Here is a 22249-nt window from a genome sequence, read left to right as displayed (position 1 = left end):
AAATCAATTAGATAAGCTTCTAAATTTATCAAGCAATCACTGTGCAGTATGTAGAAGAATCAAGGTTCTGAATTCCGCATCTGGGGACAATTGAAAAACTACTGATTTTCAGACTTAAATGAGAGGAAAAGCATGCAAAATAAATGATGACAGGACATTGCAAAGTTGTTTTACTATGCACAATTACACATTTTAGGTTAGATTACGAGTGGCAGGCTAACTGTTGCATACTCTCCCTTTAACGTGCATCAAAATAGCACAACTTCAGAGTTCTGGTTAACTGTTATGCTCGACTAAAAAGTTGCTCTAAACACATAAAAAATATATTTAAAAGTATAGTTGCACTCATAATAACACTATGTAATAATAAAGGTGTTAGAGAAAAAAAAGGCTGCAAAGGGCTTTAACAAAGAGATACATACATATACATGTCTTAATATATGGAAATATATGTTGCGGGTAAAGTAAGATTAGCCGGATTTCTGACTTTACTTGTAACATATATATATATACCGGTATGTGTAACATATATATATATATATGTATGTGTGTTTGCGTGTGTTTATATGTATTTATGTATTTATATGTGTATATATGTATTTATATGTGTATATATGTATTTACAGACATATATATGTATATAAACGCATAAATACATGTATACATATATACATACAGTACATATATATATATATATATATATATATATATATATGTGCATATGTGCATTGTAGCCCTTTGCAGTCAAGTAGCTGAAAACATGAAATATTATATGTATGCAATATACATATCAATAAAGTGTTTAACTGTGTATTTATTGTAAATATTTCACATTCCGATATTCTTCATTTTTCATGTGGGGTGAGCACACTTGAGAAAACCCAATAGGGTTTGCACAACTTCTTGGGTGTTAGTGTTTTCCACTTTTCACGCACCATTGAAGTCTATGGGGGAATGCGTTATCGTGGTCGTGATATTCCAAGCTTGGCTTTTTGCGCGTGTCTAGTTAGCACTTGTACGAAAACCTTTCACTACCCGATGCACACAAAAAGCTTACTTTCTAGCAGATTTAGCAAGTGAGAAAAAGAGATAAATAGCGATCCACTCATAATCTAGCCCTTTATAGGAATTAGTTCAATGTCCCATTAGGTTAAAGATTTTATCCTACTTTTTAGATCAGACCCTGGCACTATTGACACATCTTAAAGGGAAGCTAATATCAGATTTTCTGCAGGGCTCATATGTAGCAAAATAATAGAAAGCTCCTTTATGTATACGCACACAGACACTTTCACACAATGGGGTCCATTTATCAAAGGCCGGGCTGACATCTCCGCCCCTGTCTGCTCGGCATTGTGGCCAGCAATACTCTGCCCGCACATATCATTACATAAGCCACTACTTGTGCAACGCCGTCCCCTGCTCGCACTGCTGTCAATTACCCTGGTCTAACAAGTCCAGGAGGATTAAAAAAGCCAGTTAAGAGTTAGCATATAGGTTAAGAAGCATTAGTCTGATGACATTCACAGCTTCTTTAATGGAGCCCAATGAATACTGATGGCCATTAATTGAAACAAAAAACAAACAAACTTTGGAACAGCACACTGTAGCATATATATCATTACTAATGAAAAACTGTAAATTATTAAAAATACAATGTTGATATAAAAGGGAAAGGCAATTTTAAGCAACTTTCTAATTTACTCCTATTACCAATTTTTCTTCGTTCTCTTAGTATCTTTATTTGAAAAAGCAGGAAGATAAGCTTAGGAGCCGGTCCATTTTTGGTTCAGCACCTTGGTAGCGCTTGCTGATTGGTGGCTAAATGTAGCCACCAATAAGCAAACGCTACCCAGGGTGTTGTCATGGTGGAGAATTTACCATCACTTTAAAGTAGGATGGTTACGACTCAGCATATTATTTTTCCTCCTGTGCCTGTAGCTCTCTTCAAAACTGTCCTCTTATTTTTACGCTGCTAAGTGCTGCTTAGTGAAGTCCTGCATCTTCACACTTGGTACCGCCATTTTGGAATGCACCATACGTGTGTAACAAGATGGCAGTACCGAGTATAAATATACAAAGCATTGCCAACTAGTTTCTATAATGAGTTAAAACAAGAGAACTGCTTTAAAGGAAGTGGCAAGAACAGATGGAAAGCACTAGCATATTGTGTAGTAACTACGCTATTTTAGATGTACCCTGAAATTTATGTTCCTTTAACTCAAGCAGCAGAATGTAGCACAGTGTGTTTCTAGGAATGACCAAATATTTGAATGTAGAATAAAATGGCCAACCTAAACACTATTTTTATTCCATCAAATCTTATTTGAGAATAAATTTACCTCAGCAAATGTTAATTCAGCTACTTCCTCTGTGTAACCTTACTATGAACTAAATATTAAATTTTGTTACTTTTAAAAACTGATTTTCATAGACTTATTGTTACGGTTGCCTCCAGGCTGGCTGGAAGTTGGACCGTAGAAAAGGATGCTCCTAGCGCTCACCAACGGATCATCAGCACCGTAGACACCATAGACTACTGCGTAGCCACCATAAGTAATGCAGACTCTACGAACCACCTCTGCTGGGCTGGTATCTCGCCGTCTGCTCTGCGCCCTGGACCTACGACCAGGCTCCAGTAGGTGAACCTCTTCCTTCTGTAGCGTGAAGCAGGATCAGGAACAAGAGCTCTTACAAGAGCTCAGTAGCTAAGGTAGTATATAGAGCATAGCAATCCCTGTAGTGATTATAGCTGTCCCCTACAAACATGAGTCAAGGCTGCAAGTTAGAGGGTCAGAATAGGTCTGATGTGCTGGAACACACAGCCTGCTTTTTATTGAGGTTACATGCAAAAAAGGACACTCTCAGGGGGAGGCATAAAATCCCCCAATCACACATTTGATACATTTAGATAGAGAGACAACGCCCTTTGACAGGCCATAGTAGAATTACATTACTTCAGCAGATAACAAAGTACACACAAGAAAACAATGCAGTCCATCTTATCACTAGCAGTCTGATTAGACAATGGGAATGTTTATCACTAAACTTAATTAGAGCTGATCCCAGCAAACTTGTATTTAGAATAGCTTCTTGAAGCTGAACAAAATTAACTCTTAATGGCACACAATGAAAACTAATGCTTTTGTAACAGTGCTCCCTTTCTGTGGAACACTCTGCCTGTGTGGTACTTGGTTCAGTAAGTCCTATTTACTGAACCAAGTGGGAGAAAGACAGGGACAAGTTATTTTACAGGTCTGGGGGCATAGTCTTAAAGGGGCATTGTTCACCAAAGTACAATATGTCCCCAGATGGTTCTTAAAGGGCCATACACACCCAATAAAAGTTAATATGTTTTCAGGGGCACAATCTTCCAGGGGCCATAGTCATGAGGAAGGAGGCTGGCAAATAGGCTTCTCCAAAATCCAGGGAAGCAGGGCAATTTTCCATTTAAAGGGCCAGTTACAAATAGCAGTTTGTAACACTTATATTATAAACATATGAAATATAAAACATCTTTTACAGTGGTGGTCTAACATTTGAATGTGCATTGAAAAACATAAATTATGCTTACCTGATAATTTCCTTTTCTTCTGATGGAAAGAATCCACAGCTGCATTTATTAATTTTGGGAAATAAGAACCTGGCCACCAGGAGGAGGCAAAGACACCCCAGCCAAAGACTTAAATTCTCCTCCCACTCCCCTCATCCCCCAGTCATTCTTTCGAGGAACAAGGAACAGTAGAAGAAATATCAGGATGAAAGGTGCCAGAAAAATAATAAGGACACCCCACATAAAATTACAGGTGGGGAGCTGTGGACTCTTTCCATCAGAAGAAAAGGAAATTATCAGGTAAGCATAGCTTATACTTTTCTTCTTAAATGGGAAGCGTCCACAGCTGCATTGATTACTTTTGGGAAAACAATACCCAAGCTATAGAGGACACTGAATGCCAAGACGGAAGGGTTCAATAGGCGGCCCATAATGAGGGCACCAGGCCTGAGCCTCTACCCAATAAAAAACCAGAAGCCGAGAATTTATTTTTAAGGAAAAGCCCCAAGGACACTGACTCGCAGCTAGTGCAGAAGCCAAACTAGAGACCGCAAACGGACTTGACTGAGCCAACAGTCCTCCAGGAGACACCGTCGCCCAACAGACGGTCCTCCCCGCTCACCCCCACAAATGAAGGGGACACCAGACAAAACCCCCAAGGGGACAAGGCAAAGGAGAACTGAGGAAACCGAAAGGTCCCCTAATACAAAAAGGAACACCTCCAAGAGTGAGCCCAGCTCACATAGACCCAAAGTGGCCCAAACAGGGAAAGGAGGCCACACCTATACCAAGCAAAACCTGGGATAAGACCAGGAACAGAGGCAGAACAGACGTCTCTCTAACATCCTGCAAGCACGGAATGCAACTGAAGAGGCAAAGTCCTCCCAGTGTCTGATCATATAAGACCAAAGCATTCGACCATGAAAAAGTGTGTAATACACCCAGGTGAAAAAAACAAGTTTGAGAACACAAAGTCTATAACAGGACGATGCAAAGAGTACTTGCGAGGAAGAAGAAGCAGTCAAGCAAGAAACAGACCGCAAAAGCAACCCCCGGACAAAGGGCACGCTCCAGGCAACCTAAGTCGCTGGACCTACACACAGGTCCCTAAAAAGGGGAACACAAAACCTCAATCGAAGCCCCCCGAGAAGGAGGAGATACCCTCAGGACCCGAAGGAAAAGTAAACCCTCTTCTGAAATCAATGGAGCAAGTTGAAAGGAAAATTTATACCCTAGCAGACTGAGCTAACAGGATAGACTCAACCAAACTCACACATCCAGAGGAGACTGCGACCTGACCAACCTAGCCTCAGGGATCCATGACAGGGGAACAAAAGAATCCCGAAACAGGTACAGGAACAAGCGTAAGGATAGCACAGCCATCCCCACAGAGTACAAGTACAACCCGACTCTAAAAACAGACAACAAGACCATAGACCTAAGGATCAGTAAAAAAAAAAAAGGCCCAACAAGAGTGACTTGGAGCCAGCAAGACCCCAGGGGGAAGCAATCCCACCTTTCCGCCTCCCATCCAGGAGAAGCCCCGAGCAAGGACTCCATCTCCATAGGGAGGAGAATATCCCTTAAAGAAAAGGGATGATGCCAGAAGAGCAACAACTCCTCAAGGCCCGAAGCCATCGGCTAATAGGAAGATAAATTCCCAACACAGATGTCCTAGAAAAGGACCTTCGCCATTCGCCTGCAGAGCAGGGAATCCATGGGAACACTGGCAAGCTGACCAGGGGAATGCAACCCTAAGGCGCACCAGAAATTGGACATCCAGTGCCAGCAGCTGGGTATGAACCAACAATCCATGAGGCGCAAGCCACACAGCTAACCACTAGATGACATGGGCTACTCTTGTGGTCAGGTAGATGGAGCAATAACAATAACAAAGTCCAAGTGCCCAGAACCGTTGAACACCCTGACCAGCCCTAAGATCCAAGATTCCAAAATCAGCCGAAACTGGGTCAGGAAAAAGGCCAAGCAAAGCTTCAGCAACCGGAAGTCTCAGGGAGAAAAGCAGGTCCAGGCACCTAATAGTTAATAAGGGATATGGATGCATATCCATAGAATCCGGATAGCGAGAAGAACTCGAAAGTCCCGACCAAAGGAAGGAACCATCCCTATCTAAAGCCCAACGCTCCAAATAGCAAGGCTAGAAGTCGTATGAAGATACTTCTCAAAGCCTCAGGACAACCAAGGGATACCTCAAGGTAAAAAAAATCCTACTAGCCGGACTACTCTCCCTATCACCTCCGCACAATGAAAACGTGCTGCAACAGGCCACCCTGCATGGAGGAAGCAGAAACTGGGTTACCCGCATGTGTAGAAGTATGAATTGGTAGGGAACCCACCTCTCGGAGGACAGGACCCCCAGAGGCGGATGGCTCAGCAGTCCCTTGATTCCCCGAGCCCGAGGAACAAGGCGCTCTGAAATGGCATAGGAAGAAAACGCTCCAAGGAGCAAGGCTAGAAGTCGTATGAAGATACTTCTCAAAGCCTCAGGACAACCAAGGGATACCTCAAGGTCAAAAAAATCCTACTAGCCGGACTACTCTCCCTATCACCTCCGCACAAGTAAAGGACATAAGGAAGAGAAAGGCACTAAGCCTACCTAGCTCCGGAAAACCCTGAGCTAAACAAAGTCCCCGCAGGGAACAACCATCACCAGGAACACAGATCCCAAAAAGGAGATCCAACTCACCCGGAGACAATGGAAGAAGACCCAAAGGTGTCTTATAACTCAGACAGACAGTACACGTCAAAGAGTAAGAGCTGCATCTAGATACACTATAAACAGGTTACGCGTACACCTGCAAGGTGTGAAGAGCTTCAACTGGTTTCAAACTGCAAACCTTCCGCACGTTAGACAGCTATGTACAAGCAGTTGGATCAAGCCCAAAAGGACAAATCCAGAGGCCTAAAAATGAAGGCCAAACCGCTCAAATGCGGTAAGGGGCGTTAAGCCCTCCAACCCTCCACCACATGGGGGAGGCTCTAGGTTCTGATGAAATCAGATGTCAGATTTGACGCAGCAGGAAACTCCCCTGCCCGGTCATCTATGACTGAAGGCTATAAGGACTGAAACAATACTTCCCGCCTCACGGACCCACAGGTCCTCTTGAATGCTTAAATGAACATGAAAAACATCAGGAGATTACCTCATCCCCACATGTCTAATGAGGTGCATCATTCAAATTAGCAGACTGAAAATCCCCATATCTGATAACGATAGGGTCATTCAATAACTGAAAAACATGTCTGAGCAATACGCGAAGGCACGCAATCCTATAACGAAAGGCACAACACTCAGGGACAGTTACACCTGCAGGGAACTGTAGAGGCCCTCATCAAGGCGGAAGGCCCAGAACAATAGGGCACAAGCACATTCTCAAATAAACGTCTGGACTCTGCAGACGAATGATCGCCAACATTATGTGGAATGAAAACGTGCTGCAACAGGCCACCCTGCATGGAGGAAGCAGAAACTGGGTTACCCGCATGTGTAGAAGTATGAATTGGTAGGGAACCCACCTCTCGGAGGACAGGACCCCCAGAGGCGGATGGCTCAGCAGTCCCTTGATTCCCCGAGCCTGAGGAACAAGGCGCTCTGAAATGGCATAGGAAGAAAACTGATCGACATGTCTCAACGAGGTCCACCCGGATTCGTCACCGGACACAGAATCTGAATCTGAAATCAAAATAGTCTCGGTGTCAGAATCCTCCGTAACTGAATAGAGGAAATATCAATATGGACTTAAGTATGAAAACAAAAACGGCACCTGACACCCACAATGGCTGGGGCACTCACCACCTCCTATGACCAGACCCCTGCAGACTAGAATATCTCCTTTGACACACGGTCAGGAATGCGGAAATGGGGAACGGAACGTATCCACGCCCAAACACAAGGTGAACCGAACAGTCCAAAAAAGCGCGCCCAACCAAAAGGATGCATCACTTCCAAAGGCCTCAAAGTTCCAACCACAAGCCCATAAACATCACACATAAGCAGGTTGAATCACATAACAAACTTGATTACAAACCCCCCTGTTCAATAACCCCCCTCAGGAGATATTAACCCTCAATTCCAAGATACTAACAGAGACTCACTGATACCCTTATGTCATATAGTTAGACCCGCAAAGGCGTGTGACCTCTCAGGAAAACATTCACATTGCATTACATTGACGATAAAATAGAAATTAAACGATCTTACCGCAATCTATGCCTTGGAACAGGAACATGGCTCTTCAAGTGTGACAAATAGTGGCATCGCCTCCACCATGGACTTGAGAGAAGAAAGCAGGCAGCGGAGCGAAGTTCGACAACGCCGATTGCTTGAGGAGCTGTTAATATGAGTCGGGATGGTTTCTCAGAAAGACTCTCCCTGCATCTCCGGACTCTAACTTTCATCCAAGCCCTCACTGAGAGAATGACAGGACTACTTAAAACTCCTGTCCCATGTCGAAGAGTACTACCCTCCATAAGAGACAAAAAACAAAAATTAAAAAATTCTGACACGTCTCTGCCAACCTCCTGGGATGAAAGGCAAAGAATGACTGGGGGATGAGAGGAGTGGGAGGAGTATTTAAGCCTTTGACTGTGGTGTTTTTGCCTCCTCCTGGTGGCCAGGTTCTTATTTCCCAAAAGTAATGAATGCAGCTCTGGACTCTTTCCATTTAAGAAGAAAATTGATTATTATTGCCAAAATTCAATATTTTTAAAAAAGACATAGAAGTTTTATATATCAATGAAGCATTTAAATATTAAACTAACATTTTGATATTATCATCAAATTGTGACTCTGGTACACTTACATTCACATCTATAACAAACAACATTCAAATATTGACATGTCAATATTTGAAAGTCACATTCAATATCAAGATGATACATTCAAAAATCAAGTGTTGCATTCAAGGTTAAAGGTTAATAATAGACTTGTTTTTGTCAAAAAAATAATGTCCATTTTTTAGAAAATTATATTTCAATATTGATTCTAATAGGCTTACATTAGTCTAGGAGAGTCAACATTTGCATAATAATATTTGTGTATTTAAATGTCATACTCAAAAACATAAAAGTTAACAAATGTTTGCAAAAATGAATGTGAGACATTTGGCAAACATTCAACGTTTATTTAGAATGCATTCAACATTCAATATTTTTAACAAAAGCTACAGAACATTTGCCCTGCCCTATTCTTTTGGTGCTTCTAAGACTCAAATTGCACAGTCAGTGTTGACTTTGACAAGAAGATTAGTGACTGACTGAATTTCTCTAAAGCAAACAGCTGGTCAATATTTATTATTATATAGTTATGTACCATGAACTGCAATCACTGTTTATCAGAATTGTAACCCAAACAAAATATTTTAAAGGAAACACTGAATTACCTCAGGAGAAATATTAAAGGGACAGTCTAGCCAAAATTAAAATTTCATGATTCAGATAGGGCATGCAATTTTGAACAACTTTCCAATTTACTTATATAATCTCTCTTGATATTCTTTGTGGAAAGCTAAACCTAGGTAGGCTCATATGCTAATTTCTAAACCATTTAACTACCTCTGCATTTTTACAGTTTTTCACAGTTAGACACTGTTAGTTCATGTGTGTCATATAGATAACATTGTGCTCACTACCGTGGAGTTATTTAAGAGTCAACACTTATTGGCTAAAGTGCATGTTTGTCAAAAGAACTGAGATAAGCAGGGTAGTCTGTAGAGGTTTAGAAACAAGGTATTTAGAGGTAAAAAGTGTATTTATATATTATGCAAAACTGGGGAATGAGTAATAAAGGGATTATCTAACTTTTTAAACAATCACACTTCTGGAGTAGACTTTCCCTTTAAGTTAAAACAGTGTTATACCTCACACTAGGGCTGTGCGATTTACCGCGGATGCAGTTTTAAACCGCAATTAACCGCCGCGATTTAAAAACCGCGAGAGTCTACAGTTTAAAAAAAAAAAAAATTGTCTGATAGTCATAAAAACGTTCCATTGTATGAGGGAGGATGAGAGACGGACCCGTGGGCGGACCTGAGAAGCCCGCAAAACGGCCATTTTTTTTGCAGAGTATGTGGGAGCAGCGGTAACAGCCCTTCATCTGGGAGTGTGGCGGTGGTTAAGCGGTGGTGTGGCGGTAGTATAGCGGTGGTGTGGCTGTGGGACATGCACTCAAAGTTGTGACTCTAAAGTGAGTAGTATTGTACAAAAACTTTAAAGTGCCAATGCCTTTTTTTTTATTATTAATTTCTGTGACGCATAAGATTGATTGATCCCATTCCCTGATAATTGAGTTGAGTGTAGATAGATCATCAATTATCATATTATGAGCAATTAAGTGAGTAGTAGTAGTATCCAAAAACTTTAAAGTGGCTTTTTTTTAATTAACTTTTGTGACTTTTATTAACTTTTCCCAAATGGAGCATGCTTGCACAAAAATATATTTGTGTTTCTTCAACTTGTTCACCATCAGAGAGGGTGTTTAGCACAGGAGGAAATTTGGTGACCTGTCAACGTTCATGATTGAAGCCAGAAATAGTAGATATGTTGGGGGGTGGGGGGTTCAGCAAAAAACCTTGACCACCAGTAATGCTTGAAATCCAAAAAAGTACTACTGTCATAATCAGAAGTTTTTTTATAAAAAAAAAAACCCAATTAGTAAACCATGAACATTTTTAAAGTTATATAATATATTATTTATGTTATTCTCTTATTTTAAATATATATAGTAAATAATATTATTATGTTATTAATTACATATTAATAAATTATTTACTAGTACTCTACTACAAATGACAGAAATCATCATAATTTCCTCCTGGGCCCTCCTGCTACAAGCTCTACATGTTCTACTTTGTACTTAATGTGTCACTCACAATATGACTAACCCATTGTGATATTGTATGTCAGCTCAAATACTGCACTGACTGCAGTCTGGCTGTAGGGATGGCCAATGCCATAACCAGGGAAGGTTCCAATGTTTTGTATAGTATTCTGTTTTATTTTTTAAATATGTAGTACTCTTACTGTACTATGCAGCAGAGCTGCTGCTATTAGTTGATGGTTACATGGATGTAAAAAACAAATCATACTGCTGGACAGTCAGCACTTTTCAGGTTTCTCCTTGCACACTGCTTCGTATGTTACTCATACCACAGCTAGACTGACTGCCTAAGAAAAGATGGACAATGTGGTAAGAAGTGGCCAAATAATTTACTTCCAATTAGCTGTGTGTTTGCTGAGTTTACTTGTTTGTATTATGTACTGTAACTATAACTGTTCTTACTTAGTGTTCTGTACTACAGCTATAGCAGTAAAAAATAATGTAATATGACAGGCTGCAGTGCAGGATGTCAGGATTAACCTTGTCAATGCCACATCCTCCATGTTTTCCAGGACAGTTATTCAGCTAAATGACTAACACATGCAGCAGTGTGCATTGTACTACCTTTACTGCAATTATAAACACAAATCACACTGCTGGACAGTCAGCACTTTTCAGATTTCTCCATGCACATTGCACACTGCTTCATATGTTACTCATACCACAGCCAGACTGACTGCCCAAGAAAACATGGACAATGTGGTAAGAACAGGCCGGCTAATTTCCTTCCAATTAGTTCTGTGTGTGTGTGTTTAGTTCACTTGTTTGTATTATGTACTGTATTTATAACTGTTCTTACTTACGCCTAGATTTAGAGTTCTGCGTTAGCCGTCAAAACCAGCGATAGGGGCTCCTAACGCTGGTTTTGGGCTACCGCTGGTATTTAGAGTCGTGTAGGTAAAGGTCTAACGCTCACTTTGCAGCCGCGACTTTTCCATACCGCAAATCCCCATACCGCAAATCCCCCTACGCCATTTGCGTATCCTATCTTTTCAATGGGATCTTTCTAACGCCGGTATTTAGAGTCTTGGCTGAAGTGAGCGTTAGAAAACAAAACTCCAGAGAAAAGCCAGGAGTTAAGAGCTTTCTGGGCTAACGCCGGTTCATAAAGCTCTTAACTACTGTGCTCTAAAGTACACTAACACCCATAGATCACCTATGTACCCCTAAACCGAGGCCCCCCCACATCGCCGCCACTCTAATAAATTTTTTTAACCCCTAATCTGCCGACCACACACCGCCGCCACCTACATTATCCCTATGTCCCCCTAATCTGCTGCCCCTAACACTGCCGACCCCTATATCATATTTATTAACCCCTAATCTGCCGCCCCCAACGTTGCCGCCACCTACCTACACTTATTAACCCCTAATCTTCCGACCGGACCTCACCGCTACTATAATAAAGTTATTAACCCCTAATCCGCCTCACTCCCGCCTCAAAAACCCTATAATAAATAGTATTAACCCCTAATCTGCCCTCCATAACATCACGACACCTAACTTCAAGTATTAACCCCTAATCTGCCGACCGGACCTCGCGCTACTCTAATAAATGTATTAACCCCTAAAGTCTAACCCTAACCCTAACACCCCCCTAAGTTAAATATAATTTTTATCTAATAAAATAAATTATTTCTTATTATTTAGCATTTATATTTATTTTACAGGCATCTTTGTATTTATTTTAACCAGGTACAATAGCTATTAAATAGTTAAGAACTATTTAATAGCTACCTAGTTAAAATAATTACAAAATTACCTGTAAAATAAATCCTAACCTAAGCTACAATTAACCTAACACTACACTATCAATAAATAAATTTAATAAACTACCTACAATTATCTACAATTAAACCTAACACTACACTATCAATAAATTAGGCAATCAGATTGAGCTTGCATTCTATTGGCTGATCGGAACAGCCAATAGAATGCGAGTGCAATCTGATTGGCTGATTGGATCAGCCAATCGGATTGAATTTGAATCTGATTGGCTTATTCCATCATCCAATCAGAATTTTCCTACCTTAGAATCCTATCAGCCAATCGGAATTCTAGGGACGCCATCTTGGATGACGTCCCTTAAAGGAACCATCATTCGTTGGGAAGTCGTCGGCCAGGATGGATGTTCCGCGTCGGCGGGATGAAGATGGAGCCGGAAGAAAGAAGATTGAAGATGCCGCTTGATAGAAGACTTCAGCCAGATGATGGACCTCTTCAGCCGCCGCTTGGATCAACACTTCAGCCGGATGATGGACCTCTTCAGCCCCCGCTTGGGCTTGGATGAAGACATCGCCCGGATTGGATGAAGACTTCGGACCCTCTTCTGGATGGATTGGTGATACCCGGCGTGGTGTAGACAAGGTAGGGAGATCTTCAGGGGCTTAGTGTTAGGTTTATTTAAGGGGGGTTTGGGTTAGATTAGGGGTATGTGGGTGGTGGGTTGTAATGTTGGGGGGGGGGGGTATTGTATTTTTTTACAGGTAAAAGAGCAGAATTCTTTGGGGCATGCCCTGCAAAAGGCCCTTTTAAGGGCTGGTAAGGTAAAAGAGCTTTCCAATTTTTATTTTAGAATAGGGTAGGGCATTTTTTTTATTTTGGGGGGCTTTGTTATTTTATTAGGGGGCTTAGAGTAGGTGTAATTAGCTTAAAATTGCTGTAATATTTTTATAATGTTTGTAAAAAAATTTTTTTTTTGTAACTTAGTTCTTTTTTATTTTTTGTACTTTAGTTAGTATATTTAATTGTATTTATTTGTAGGTATTTGTATGTAATTAATTTATTGATAGTGTAGTGTTAGGTTTAATTGTAGATAATTGTAGGTAGTTTATTACATTTATTTATTGATAGTGTAGTGTTAGGTTTAATTGTAACTTAGGTTAGGATTTATTTTACAGGTAATTTTGTAATTAATTTAACAAGGTAGCTATTAAATAGTTATTAACTATTTAATAGCTATTGTACCTGATTAAAATAAATACAAAGTTGCCTGTAAAATAAATATTAATCCTAAAATAGCTACAATATAATTATTATTTATATTGTAGCTATATTAGGGTTTATTTTACAGGTAAGTATTTAGCTTTAAATAGGAATCATTTATTTAATAAGAAATAATTTATTTCGTTAGATAAAAATTATATTTAACTTAGGGGGGTTTTAGGGTTAGGGTTAGACTTAGCTTTAGGGGTTAATACATTTATTAGAGTAGCGGTGAGGTCCGGTCGGCAGATTAGGGGTTAATACTTGAAGTTAAGTGTCGGTGATGTTAGGGAGGGCAGATTAGGGGTTAATACTATTTATTATAGGATTTTTGAGGCGGGAGTGAGGCGGATTAGGGGTTAATAACTTTATTATAGTAGCGGTGAGGTCCGGTCGGAAGATTAGGGGTTAATAAGTGTAGGTAGGTGGCGGCGACGTTGGGAGTGGCAGATTAGGGGTTAATAAATATAGGGGTCGGCGGTGTTAGGGGTAGCAGATTAGGGGTACATAGGGATAACGTAGGTTGCGGCGGTGTACTGAGCGGCAGATTAGGGGTTAATAATAAAATGCAGGGTCAGCGATAGCGGGGTCGGCAGATTATGGGTTAATAAGTGTAAGGCTAGGGGTGTTTAGACTCAGGGTACATGTTAGGTGCAGAATTAGGAAGTATTTCCCAATAGGAAACAATGGGGCTGCGTTAGGAGCTGAACGCTGCTTTTTTGCAGGTGTTAGGTTTTTTTGCAGCTCAAACGGCCCCATTGTTTCCTATGGGGAAATCGTGCACGAGCACGTTTTTGAAGCTGGCCGCGTCCGTAAGCACAGCTGGTATTTAGAGTTGCAGTGGCGGTAAATATGCCTGTATGCTCCCTTTTTGGGTGCGGGGGAAAAAAAGCATGCGTAGCTAACGCACCCCTTTGGCTGCAGAACTCTAAATCTAGGCGTAAGTGTTCTGTACTACAGCTATAGCTGCAAAAATGAATGCAATATGACAGGCTGCAGGATGTCAGGATCGACCTTGTCAATGCCCCATCCCCCCATGTTTTCCTGGACAGTCACTCACCTAAATGACTAACACATGCAGCAGTGTGCATTGTACTACCTTTACTGCACTTAGGAACACAAATCATACTGCTGGACAGTCAGCACTTTTCAGGTTGCTCCATGCACACTGCTTCATATGTTACTCATACCACAGCTAGACTGACTGCCCAAGAAAACATGGACAATATGGTAAGAAGAACTGGTCAGCTAATTTCATTCCAATTAGCTGTGTGTATGTTGAATGTGCAGGGGCCGCATTGCACAAGCATTTCACTAGATGCGACATTGCACAAGCATTTATCGATGTGCGGCAGACATTGTTAAATCGGCCCCCTAGTATGTTTTGTTTTGTCTATTTTCAAGAACTAATTTGTATGGCTATCTATATTAAATCCAATCAATAAATATTTAGTTTTTACACCATAGCCTGAAATAATTACACAAAACAGATTTTTTTTTTAATTTTCATTTTCATTATGCACCATGATTAGCCAAGACATAAGCAACTACAATAGAAAGAGAATACTAATATGTAAAAAAGCAGTATAGTATATTTTACACACAATAAGTAAAAAATATTCTGCAACCATTTTTTTCTAGTATGGTGAACTATAATGCTGAAAATGTAGTTAAATATTGAAACCTAGTTATCATGTTTCTTAAATCAGTTAGCATGTGTTAGTAATTTGCTAATTAGTGTATGGGATATTTAAATTGCATACCCCCCAACTGTCCCGATTTTCACGGGACAGTCCCGATTTTTTTTTTTTTTTTTTTTATTGGGCACATACTCAGAAGCAGCTGGCTTTTCTCTCCCAGGGTTAGATACCTGTTAGATTCCATGTGGAAAATTAATGGTGTGTGGGTTAAGCAGGAGTAGGAAGGCTGTATACCCTCTGGCCTCAGGTAATGGTGACCTCTAACCTCTGGTAGTGATGATGTCTACCCCTAGTGATAATACTAGCATGCCTTCAGTTTTATATGATGAGCAGTGATAACACCAGGGTAACGAACAGTGGCAGCCTCAGACTGCCAGCTAATGTGCTTGCCAACCCCAGGACCCCATACAATGAGTTACAGATACCCATATATGATGTAGTGTGTGTGTTTATCTGTATGTATAAGTGTGTGTGTGTGTATCTGCATGTATAAGTGTAAGCTGTGTAGTGTGTGTGTGTGTATCTGTATGTATAAGTGTGTGTGTGTATCTGCATGTATAAGTGTATGCTATGTAGTGTGTGTGTCTGCATGTATAAATATAAGCTATGAAGTGTGTGTATCTGCATGTGTAAGTGTATACTATGTAGTGTGTGTAAAGCCAAACAATCCCCTATCATGGGGAAAAGAGTCTTATACAATCATGTCTTGTGTGGAATATCAAATGGATAGTCTCGGTGGATGTACATGCACACACACTTACCCCCAATCTTCACGGCTTACAGACCTGACGCGGTGAACAATAGAAAAAGTGCCGTGCGAGTGACTGGATCCTTCCGGTGGCGTAAGTCCGTGCGCTCTGCTGGGAGCCTCCTCGCTCTACAAGCCCGCTTCCCCGGACGCCGCCTGATTCACACTCCTCTCGGCACTCGAATATGACGTCACTGTCAGGTGCCGACTTGTATAGGGGGCAAGGCATTCCCGATCCTCAGTTGTCAGTCTCTGAGACCCCTTTCGGTTACCTCGTATAAATCCTGGCAGGTAATTCCACAGGTGCTGGGAACAATTGAACTGCAATTCCGGTAATCGGCTCAATGCACTAATTCAAGGAAAGTCCGGAGCCGCAGTAATAAAGTATGATTTCTTTATTTATCCATAAAACAGGTCAGGTAACAGCATTAGCACAAACATGCCCTTCAGTTGACTGATAAGCTTATGCGTTTCGGGCATTATCGCCGTATTCATAGCTCTCTTTATGTAGTGTGTGTATCTGTATGTATAAGTGTAAGCTATGTAGTGTGTTTGTATCTGCATGTATAAGTGTATGCTATGTAGTGTGTGTGTGTATCTGTATGTATAAGTGTATGCTATGTAGTGTGTGTGTATCTGCATGTATAAGTGTATGCTATGTAAGTGTGTGTATATCTGTATGTATAAGTGTATGCTATGTAGTGTGCGTGTATTTGTATGTATAAGTGTATGCTATGTGGTGTGTGTGTATCTAACTGTATAAGTGTATGATATGTAGTGTGTGTCTGCATGTGTAAGTGTATGCAATGTAGTGTGTGTGTATCTGCATGTGTAAGTGTATGCTATGTAGTGTGTGTTTATCTGCATGTGTAAGTGTATACTATGTAGTGTGTGTGTATCTGCATGTGTAAGTGTATGGTATGTAGTGTGTGTGTGTGTATCTGCATGTATAAGTGTATGCTATGTAGTGTGTGTCTGCATGTGTAAGTGTATGCTATGTAGTGTGTGTGTGTATCTGCATGTGTAAGTGTATGATATGTAGTGTGTGTCTGCATGTGTAAGTATATACTATGTAGTGTGTGTGTATCTGCATGTGTAAGTGTATGCTATGTAGTGTGTGTATCTACATGTGTAAGTGTATGGTATGTAGTGTGTGTGTGAGTGTATGCTATGTAGTGTGTGTGTATCTGCATGTGTAAGTGTATGGTATGTAGTGTGTGTGTGTATCTGCATGTGTAAGTGTATGCTATGTAGTGTGTGTCTGCATGTGTAAGTGTATGCTATGTAGTGTGTGTGTATCTGCATGTGTAAGTGTATGCTATGTAGTGCGTTACTGTGCATTTTTGCTAACTTTAAAGGCCAGAATCTAGAATATTAATGAGGAAAGCAGAGAGCAGTTTTAAAGAATCTATTATTAAATGTCCAATTAAGATAAAAATATTTAGCACTGTCTCTGCAAAGGTTAATTAAATACAGTGGTTTGAGCTTGTGTTTGATTTGCTGCCTAAGAGTATTAAAAGATACAACTTTATATTTAGAATTTTATTTAAATTTATTTATATTACTTTGGTCTTATGATTTTTTAAGCCCGGAGGTATGAAATTGTGCTAATATAAATGTATTTTTAATGAGTACATTATAAATTAACTGCAGTGTTTTGTTTGCTATCTATCTGTCTGTCTGTCTTTCTTTGTCTATCTATCTATATGTATATCTTTAATTTACCTTTTATCTTTTATGCACCAACCATGAGCTGATTTTTGCAAATTCAAGTAAAATTGGTAAGTTGTAAATCCATCCTCTATAAACTACTTATATGTACCAAGTTGGTTAAACAAATAGTTAATTTGCTATTAGAAGTATATATAGCAAATCTGCTATCCACATATATTAAACACAATTTTCAAATGCAAATAATTTTAGTTAACATTGCTACTTTGAAAAAATAGACCCCAATGCAACTGCAAATCTAAAAATAAAAACAAAAAAGTGATCATATTCAGGGATCTCCTTGAGACCTATATTTATCGGACACATTGCTGATTTACAGACCAACCAGCTAAAATTTAGGCCAATATTAAACTAAAATTAGCTAATCATTTTTATTTTTTTTAATGTTTATTGCACAGAATATCATTAAGCCTATTTATGGTAAATTATGTAATTCATTTGTGCACTGGATAGTTTATAACGGAAAATGTTATAAAATTGTAAATGACTGCACTGGGTCCAATCAGCTACTTCATAATCCCACCTGGTTGGCACTGATATTAATTATTTGTCTTTAATATATCACTATGGAGCAAAAAATATGTAAAAATAAAACCCTATAACTAATATACTATTTATTTTTAAAGATGAATATTTAAATATCTCCCTTACCCTTACATCCCCATGCTATAAACTCATTATTGCTTACCACTTCCACTAAACACAGGGAAATCAAACAATTCTGTAATGCATCTCACAATTAGGGATGGGCGAATGTTTCTAAAAATTCGAAATTTAAAACAAATTTTTATACATTCGTTCATTCTAATCAAATTTCAAATGTTTATATAACATTCTAACATTCTATTTTCGAATTTCTGTTTTCTAATTTTTAAATAAAATTCGAAAATATTCGTTAGATTAATAGAATGTTTAGCTATGTATTCATTCAATTTCGAAATGTAATATTCGAATTCGAATGTAACATTCAAATTCGAAATAGTATTTCTAGTCTACAATTGTGTTTAATAAATGTAATATTTGAATTTGAATGCTACATTCGAATGTCACATTCGAATTTGAAATAGTATTTCTAGTCTAATACTGTGTTTTAAATGTAATATTCGAATTCGAATGTGACATTCGAATTCGAATGTGACATTCGTATTCAAATGCCACATTTGAATTCGAAATAGTATTTCTAGTCTAATACTGTGTTTTTTAAATGTAATATTCGAATTTGAATGTGACATTCAAATACGAAATAGTATTTCTAGTCTACAACTGTGTTTAATAAATGTAATATTCTAATTTGAATGCTACATTTGAATGTCACATTCGAATTAGAAAACATAATTTATGCTTACCTGATAAATTTATTTCTCTTGTAGTGTGTTCAGTCCACGGGTCATCCATTACTTATGGGATATATTCTCCTTCCCAACAGGAAGTTGCAAGAGGATCACCCAAGCAGAGCTGCTATATAGCTCCTCCCCTCACATGTCATATCCAGTCATTCGACCGAAACAAGACGAGAAAGGAGAAACTATAGGGTGCAGTGGTGACTGGAGTAATAATTTAAAATTTAGAACCTGCCTCAAAAAAGACAGGGCGGGCCGTGGACTGAACACACTACAAGAGAAATAAATTTATCAGGTAAGCATAAATTATGTTTTCTCTTGTTAAGTGTGTTCAGTCCACGGGTCATCCATTACTTATGGGATACCAATACCAAAGCTAAAGTACACGGATGATGGGAGGGACAAGGCAGGAACATTAAACAGAAGGAACCACTGCCTGTAGAACCTTTCTCCCAAAAACAGCCTCCGAAGAAGCAAAAGTGTCAAATTTGTAAAATTTGGAAAAAGTATGAAGTGAAGACCAAGTTGCAGCCTTGCAAATCTGTTCAACAGAGGCCTCATTCTTAAAGGCCCAGGTGGAAGCCACAGCTCTAGTGGAATGAGCTGTAATTCTTTAAGGAGGCTGCTGTCCAGCAGTCTCATAGGCTAAACGTATTATGCTACGAAGCCAAAAAGAGAGAGAGGTAGCCGAAGCCTTTTGACCTCTCCTCTGTCCAGAGTAAACGACAAACAGAGAAGAAGTTTGCCGAAAATCTTTAGTTGCCTGTAAGTAGAACTTCAGGGCACGGACCACGTCTAGATTATGTAAAAGACGTTCCTTCTTTGAAGAAGGGTTAGGACATAATGATGGAACAACAATCTCTTGATTGATATTCCTGTTAGAAACAACCTTAGGTAAAAACCCAGGTTTAGTACGCAAGACTACCTTGTCTGAATGAAAGATCAGATAAGGAAAATCACAATGTAAGGCAGATAACTCAGAGACTCTTCGAGCCGAGGAAATAGCCATCAAAAACAGAACTTTCCAAGATAAAAGCTTAATATCAATGGAATGAAGGGGTTCAAACAGAACACCCTGAAGAACTTTAAGAACCAAGTTTAAGCTCCACGGAGGAGCAACAGTTTTAAACACAGGCTTAATCCTAGCCAAAGCCTGACAAAAAGCCTGGACGTCTGGATTCTCTGCCAGACGCTTGTGTAAAAGAATAGACAGAGCAGAAATCTGTCCCTTTAGCGAACTAGCGGATAAACCCTTTTCTAAACCCTCTTGTAGAAAAGACAATATCCTAGGAATCCTAACCTTACTCCATGAGTAACTCTTGGATTCACACCAATATAAATATTTACGCCATATCTTATGGTAAATTTTTCTGGTCACAGGTTTCCGAGCCTGTATTAATGTATCAATAACCGACTCCGAGAAACCACGCTTCGATAGAATCAAGCGTTCAATCTCCATGCAGTCAGCCTCAGAGAAATTAGGTTTGGATGGTTGAAAGGACCCTGAATTAGAAGGTCCTGCCTCAGAGGCAGAGACCATGGTGGACAGGACGACATGTCCACTAGGTCTGCATACCAGGTCCTGCGTGGCCACGCAGGCGCTATCAGAATCACTGATGCTCTCTCCTGTTTGATCTTGGCAATCAGTCGAGGCAGTAACGGAAAAGGTGGAAACACATAAGCTATGTTGAAAACCCAAGGGGCTGCTAGTGCATCTATCAGCACTGCTCCCGGGTCCCTGGACCTGGATCCATAGCAAGGAAGCTTGGCATTCTGGCGAGATGCCATGAGATCCAGTTCCGGTTTGCCCCAACGAAGAATCAGTTGAGCAAATATCTCCGGATGAAGTTCCCACTCCCCCGGATGAAAAGTCTGGCGACTTAGAAAATCCGCCTCCCAGTTCTCCACGCCTGGGATGTAGATCGCTGACAGGTGGCAAGAGTGAGACTCTGCCCAGCGAATTATCTTTGAGACTTCTAACATCGCTAGGGAACTCCTGGTTCATCCTTGATGGTTGATGTAAGCTACAGTCATGATGTTGTCTGACTGAAACCTGATGAACCTCAGTGTTGCTAACTGAGGCCAAGCTAGAAGAGCATTGAATATTGCTCTTAATTCCAGAATGTTTATTGGAAGGAGTTTCTCCTCCTGAGTCCACAATCCCTGAGCCTTTAGGGAGTTCCAGACTGCGCCCCAGCCTAGTAGGCTGGCATCTGTTGTTACAATCGTCCAATCTGGTCTGCGAAAGGTCATTCCTTTGGACAGATGAACCCGAGACAACCACCAGAGAAGAGAATCCCTGGTCTCCTGGTCCAGATACAGTAAAGGGGACAGATCTGAGTAATCCCCATTCCACTGACTTAGCATGCATAATTACAGCGGTCTGAGATGCAGGCGCGCAAATGGCACTATGTCCATTGCCGCGACCATTAAGCCGATTACTTCCATGCACTGAGCTACTGATGGGCTTGGAATGGAATGAAGGACACGGCAAGCACTTAGAATTTTTGATAACCTGGACTCCGTCAGGTAAATCTTCATCTCTACAGAATCTATAAGAGTCCCTAGGAAAGGGACCCTTGTGAGTGGAAACAGAGAACTCTTTTCCATGTTCACTTTCCACCCATGCAACCTCAGAAATGCTAGAACTATCTCTGTATGAGACTTTGCATTTTGAAAACTTGACGCTTGTATCAGAATGTCGTCTAGGTACGGAGCCACCGCTATGCCTCGCGGTCTTAGTACCGCCAGAAGCGAACCCAGAACCTTTGTAAAAATTCTTGGAGCCGTAGCTAACCCGAAGGGAAGAGCTACAAACTGGTAATGCCTGTCTAGAAAGGCAAACCTTAGGTACCGATAATGATCTTTGTGAATCGGTATGTGAAGGTAGGCATCCTTTAAGTCCACTGTGGTCATATACTGACCCTCTTGTATCATGGGTAGGATGGTCCGAATGGTTTCCATCTTGAACGATGGAACCCTTAGGAATTTGTTTAAGATTTTTAAGTCTAAGATTGGTCTGAAGGTACCCTCTTTTTTGGGAACCACAAACAGATTTGAGTAAAACCCTTGCCCTTGTTCCGTTCGCGGAACTGGGTGGATCACTCCCATCACTAAGAGGTCTTGTACACATTGTAGAAATGCCTCTTTCTTTATTAGGTTTGTTGATAACCTTGACAGATGAAACCTCCCTTGTGGAGGAGAAGTTTTGAAATCCAGAAGGTATCCCTGAGATATAATCTCCAACGTCCAGGGATCCTGTACATCTCTTGCCCAAGCCTGGGCGAAGAGAGA

At 40.3% G+C, this 22249-nt stretch overlaps 1 protein-coding gene across 5 annotated transcripts in view; it reads right to left on the bottom strand.

Annotated features, from left to right (window-relative positions):
- EPHA5 (EPH receptor A5) overlaps window positions 1-22249 on the bottom strand; it is a 527031-nt gene that overhangs the window by 206152 nt on the left and 298630 nt on the right. The gene's annotated exons all lie outside the window — the stretch shown is intronic.

Source organism: Bombina bombina, chromosome 2 (assembly GCF_027579735.1).
Source record: "Bombina bombina isolate aBomBom1 chromosome 2, aBomBom1.pri, whole genome shotgun sequence".
Lineage (NCBI taxonomy): Eukaryota > Metazoa > Chordata > Amphibia > Anura > Bombinatoridae > Bombina > Bombina bombina.
The sequence above is the reverse complement of the archived record's forward strand: the minus strand, read 5'-3'. Positions and strand labels throughout refer to the sequence as shown.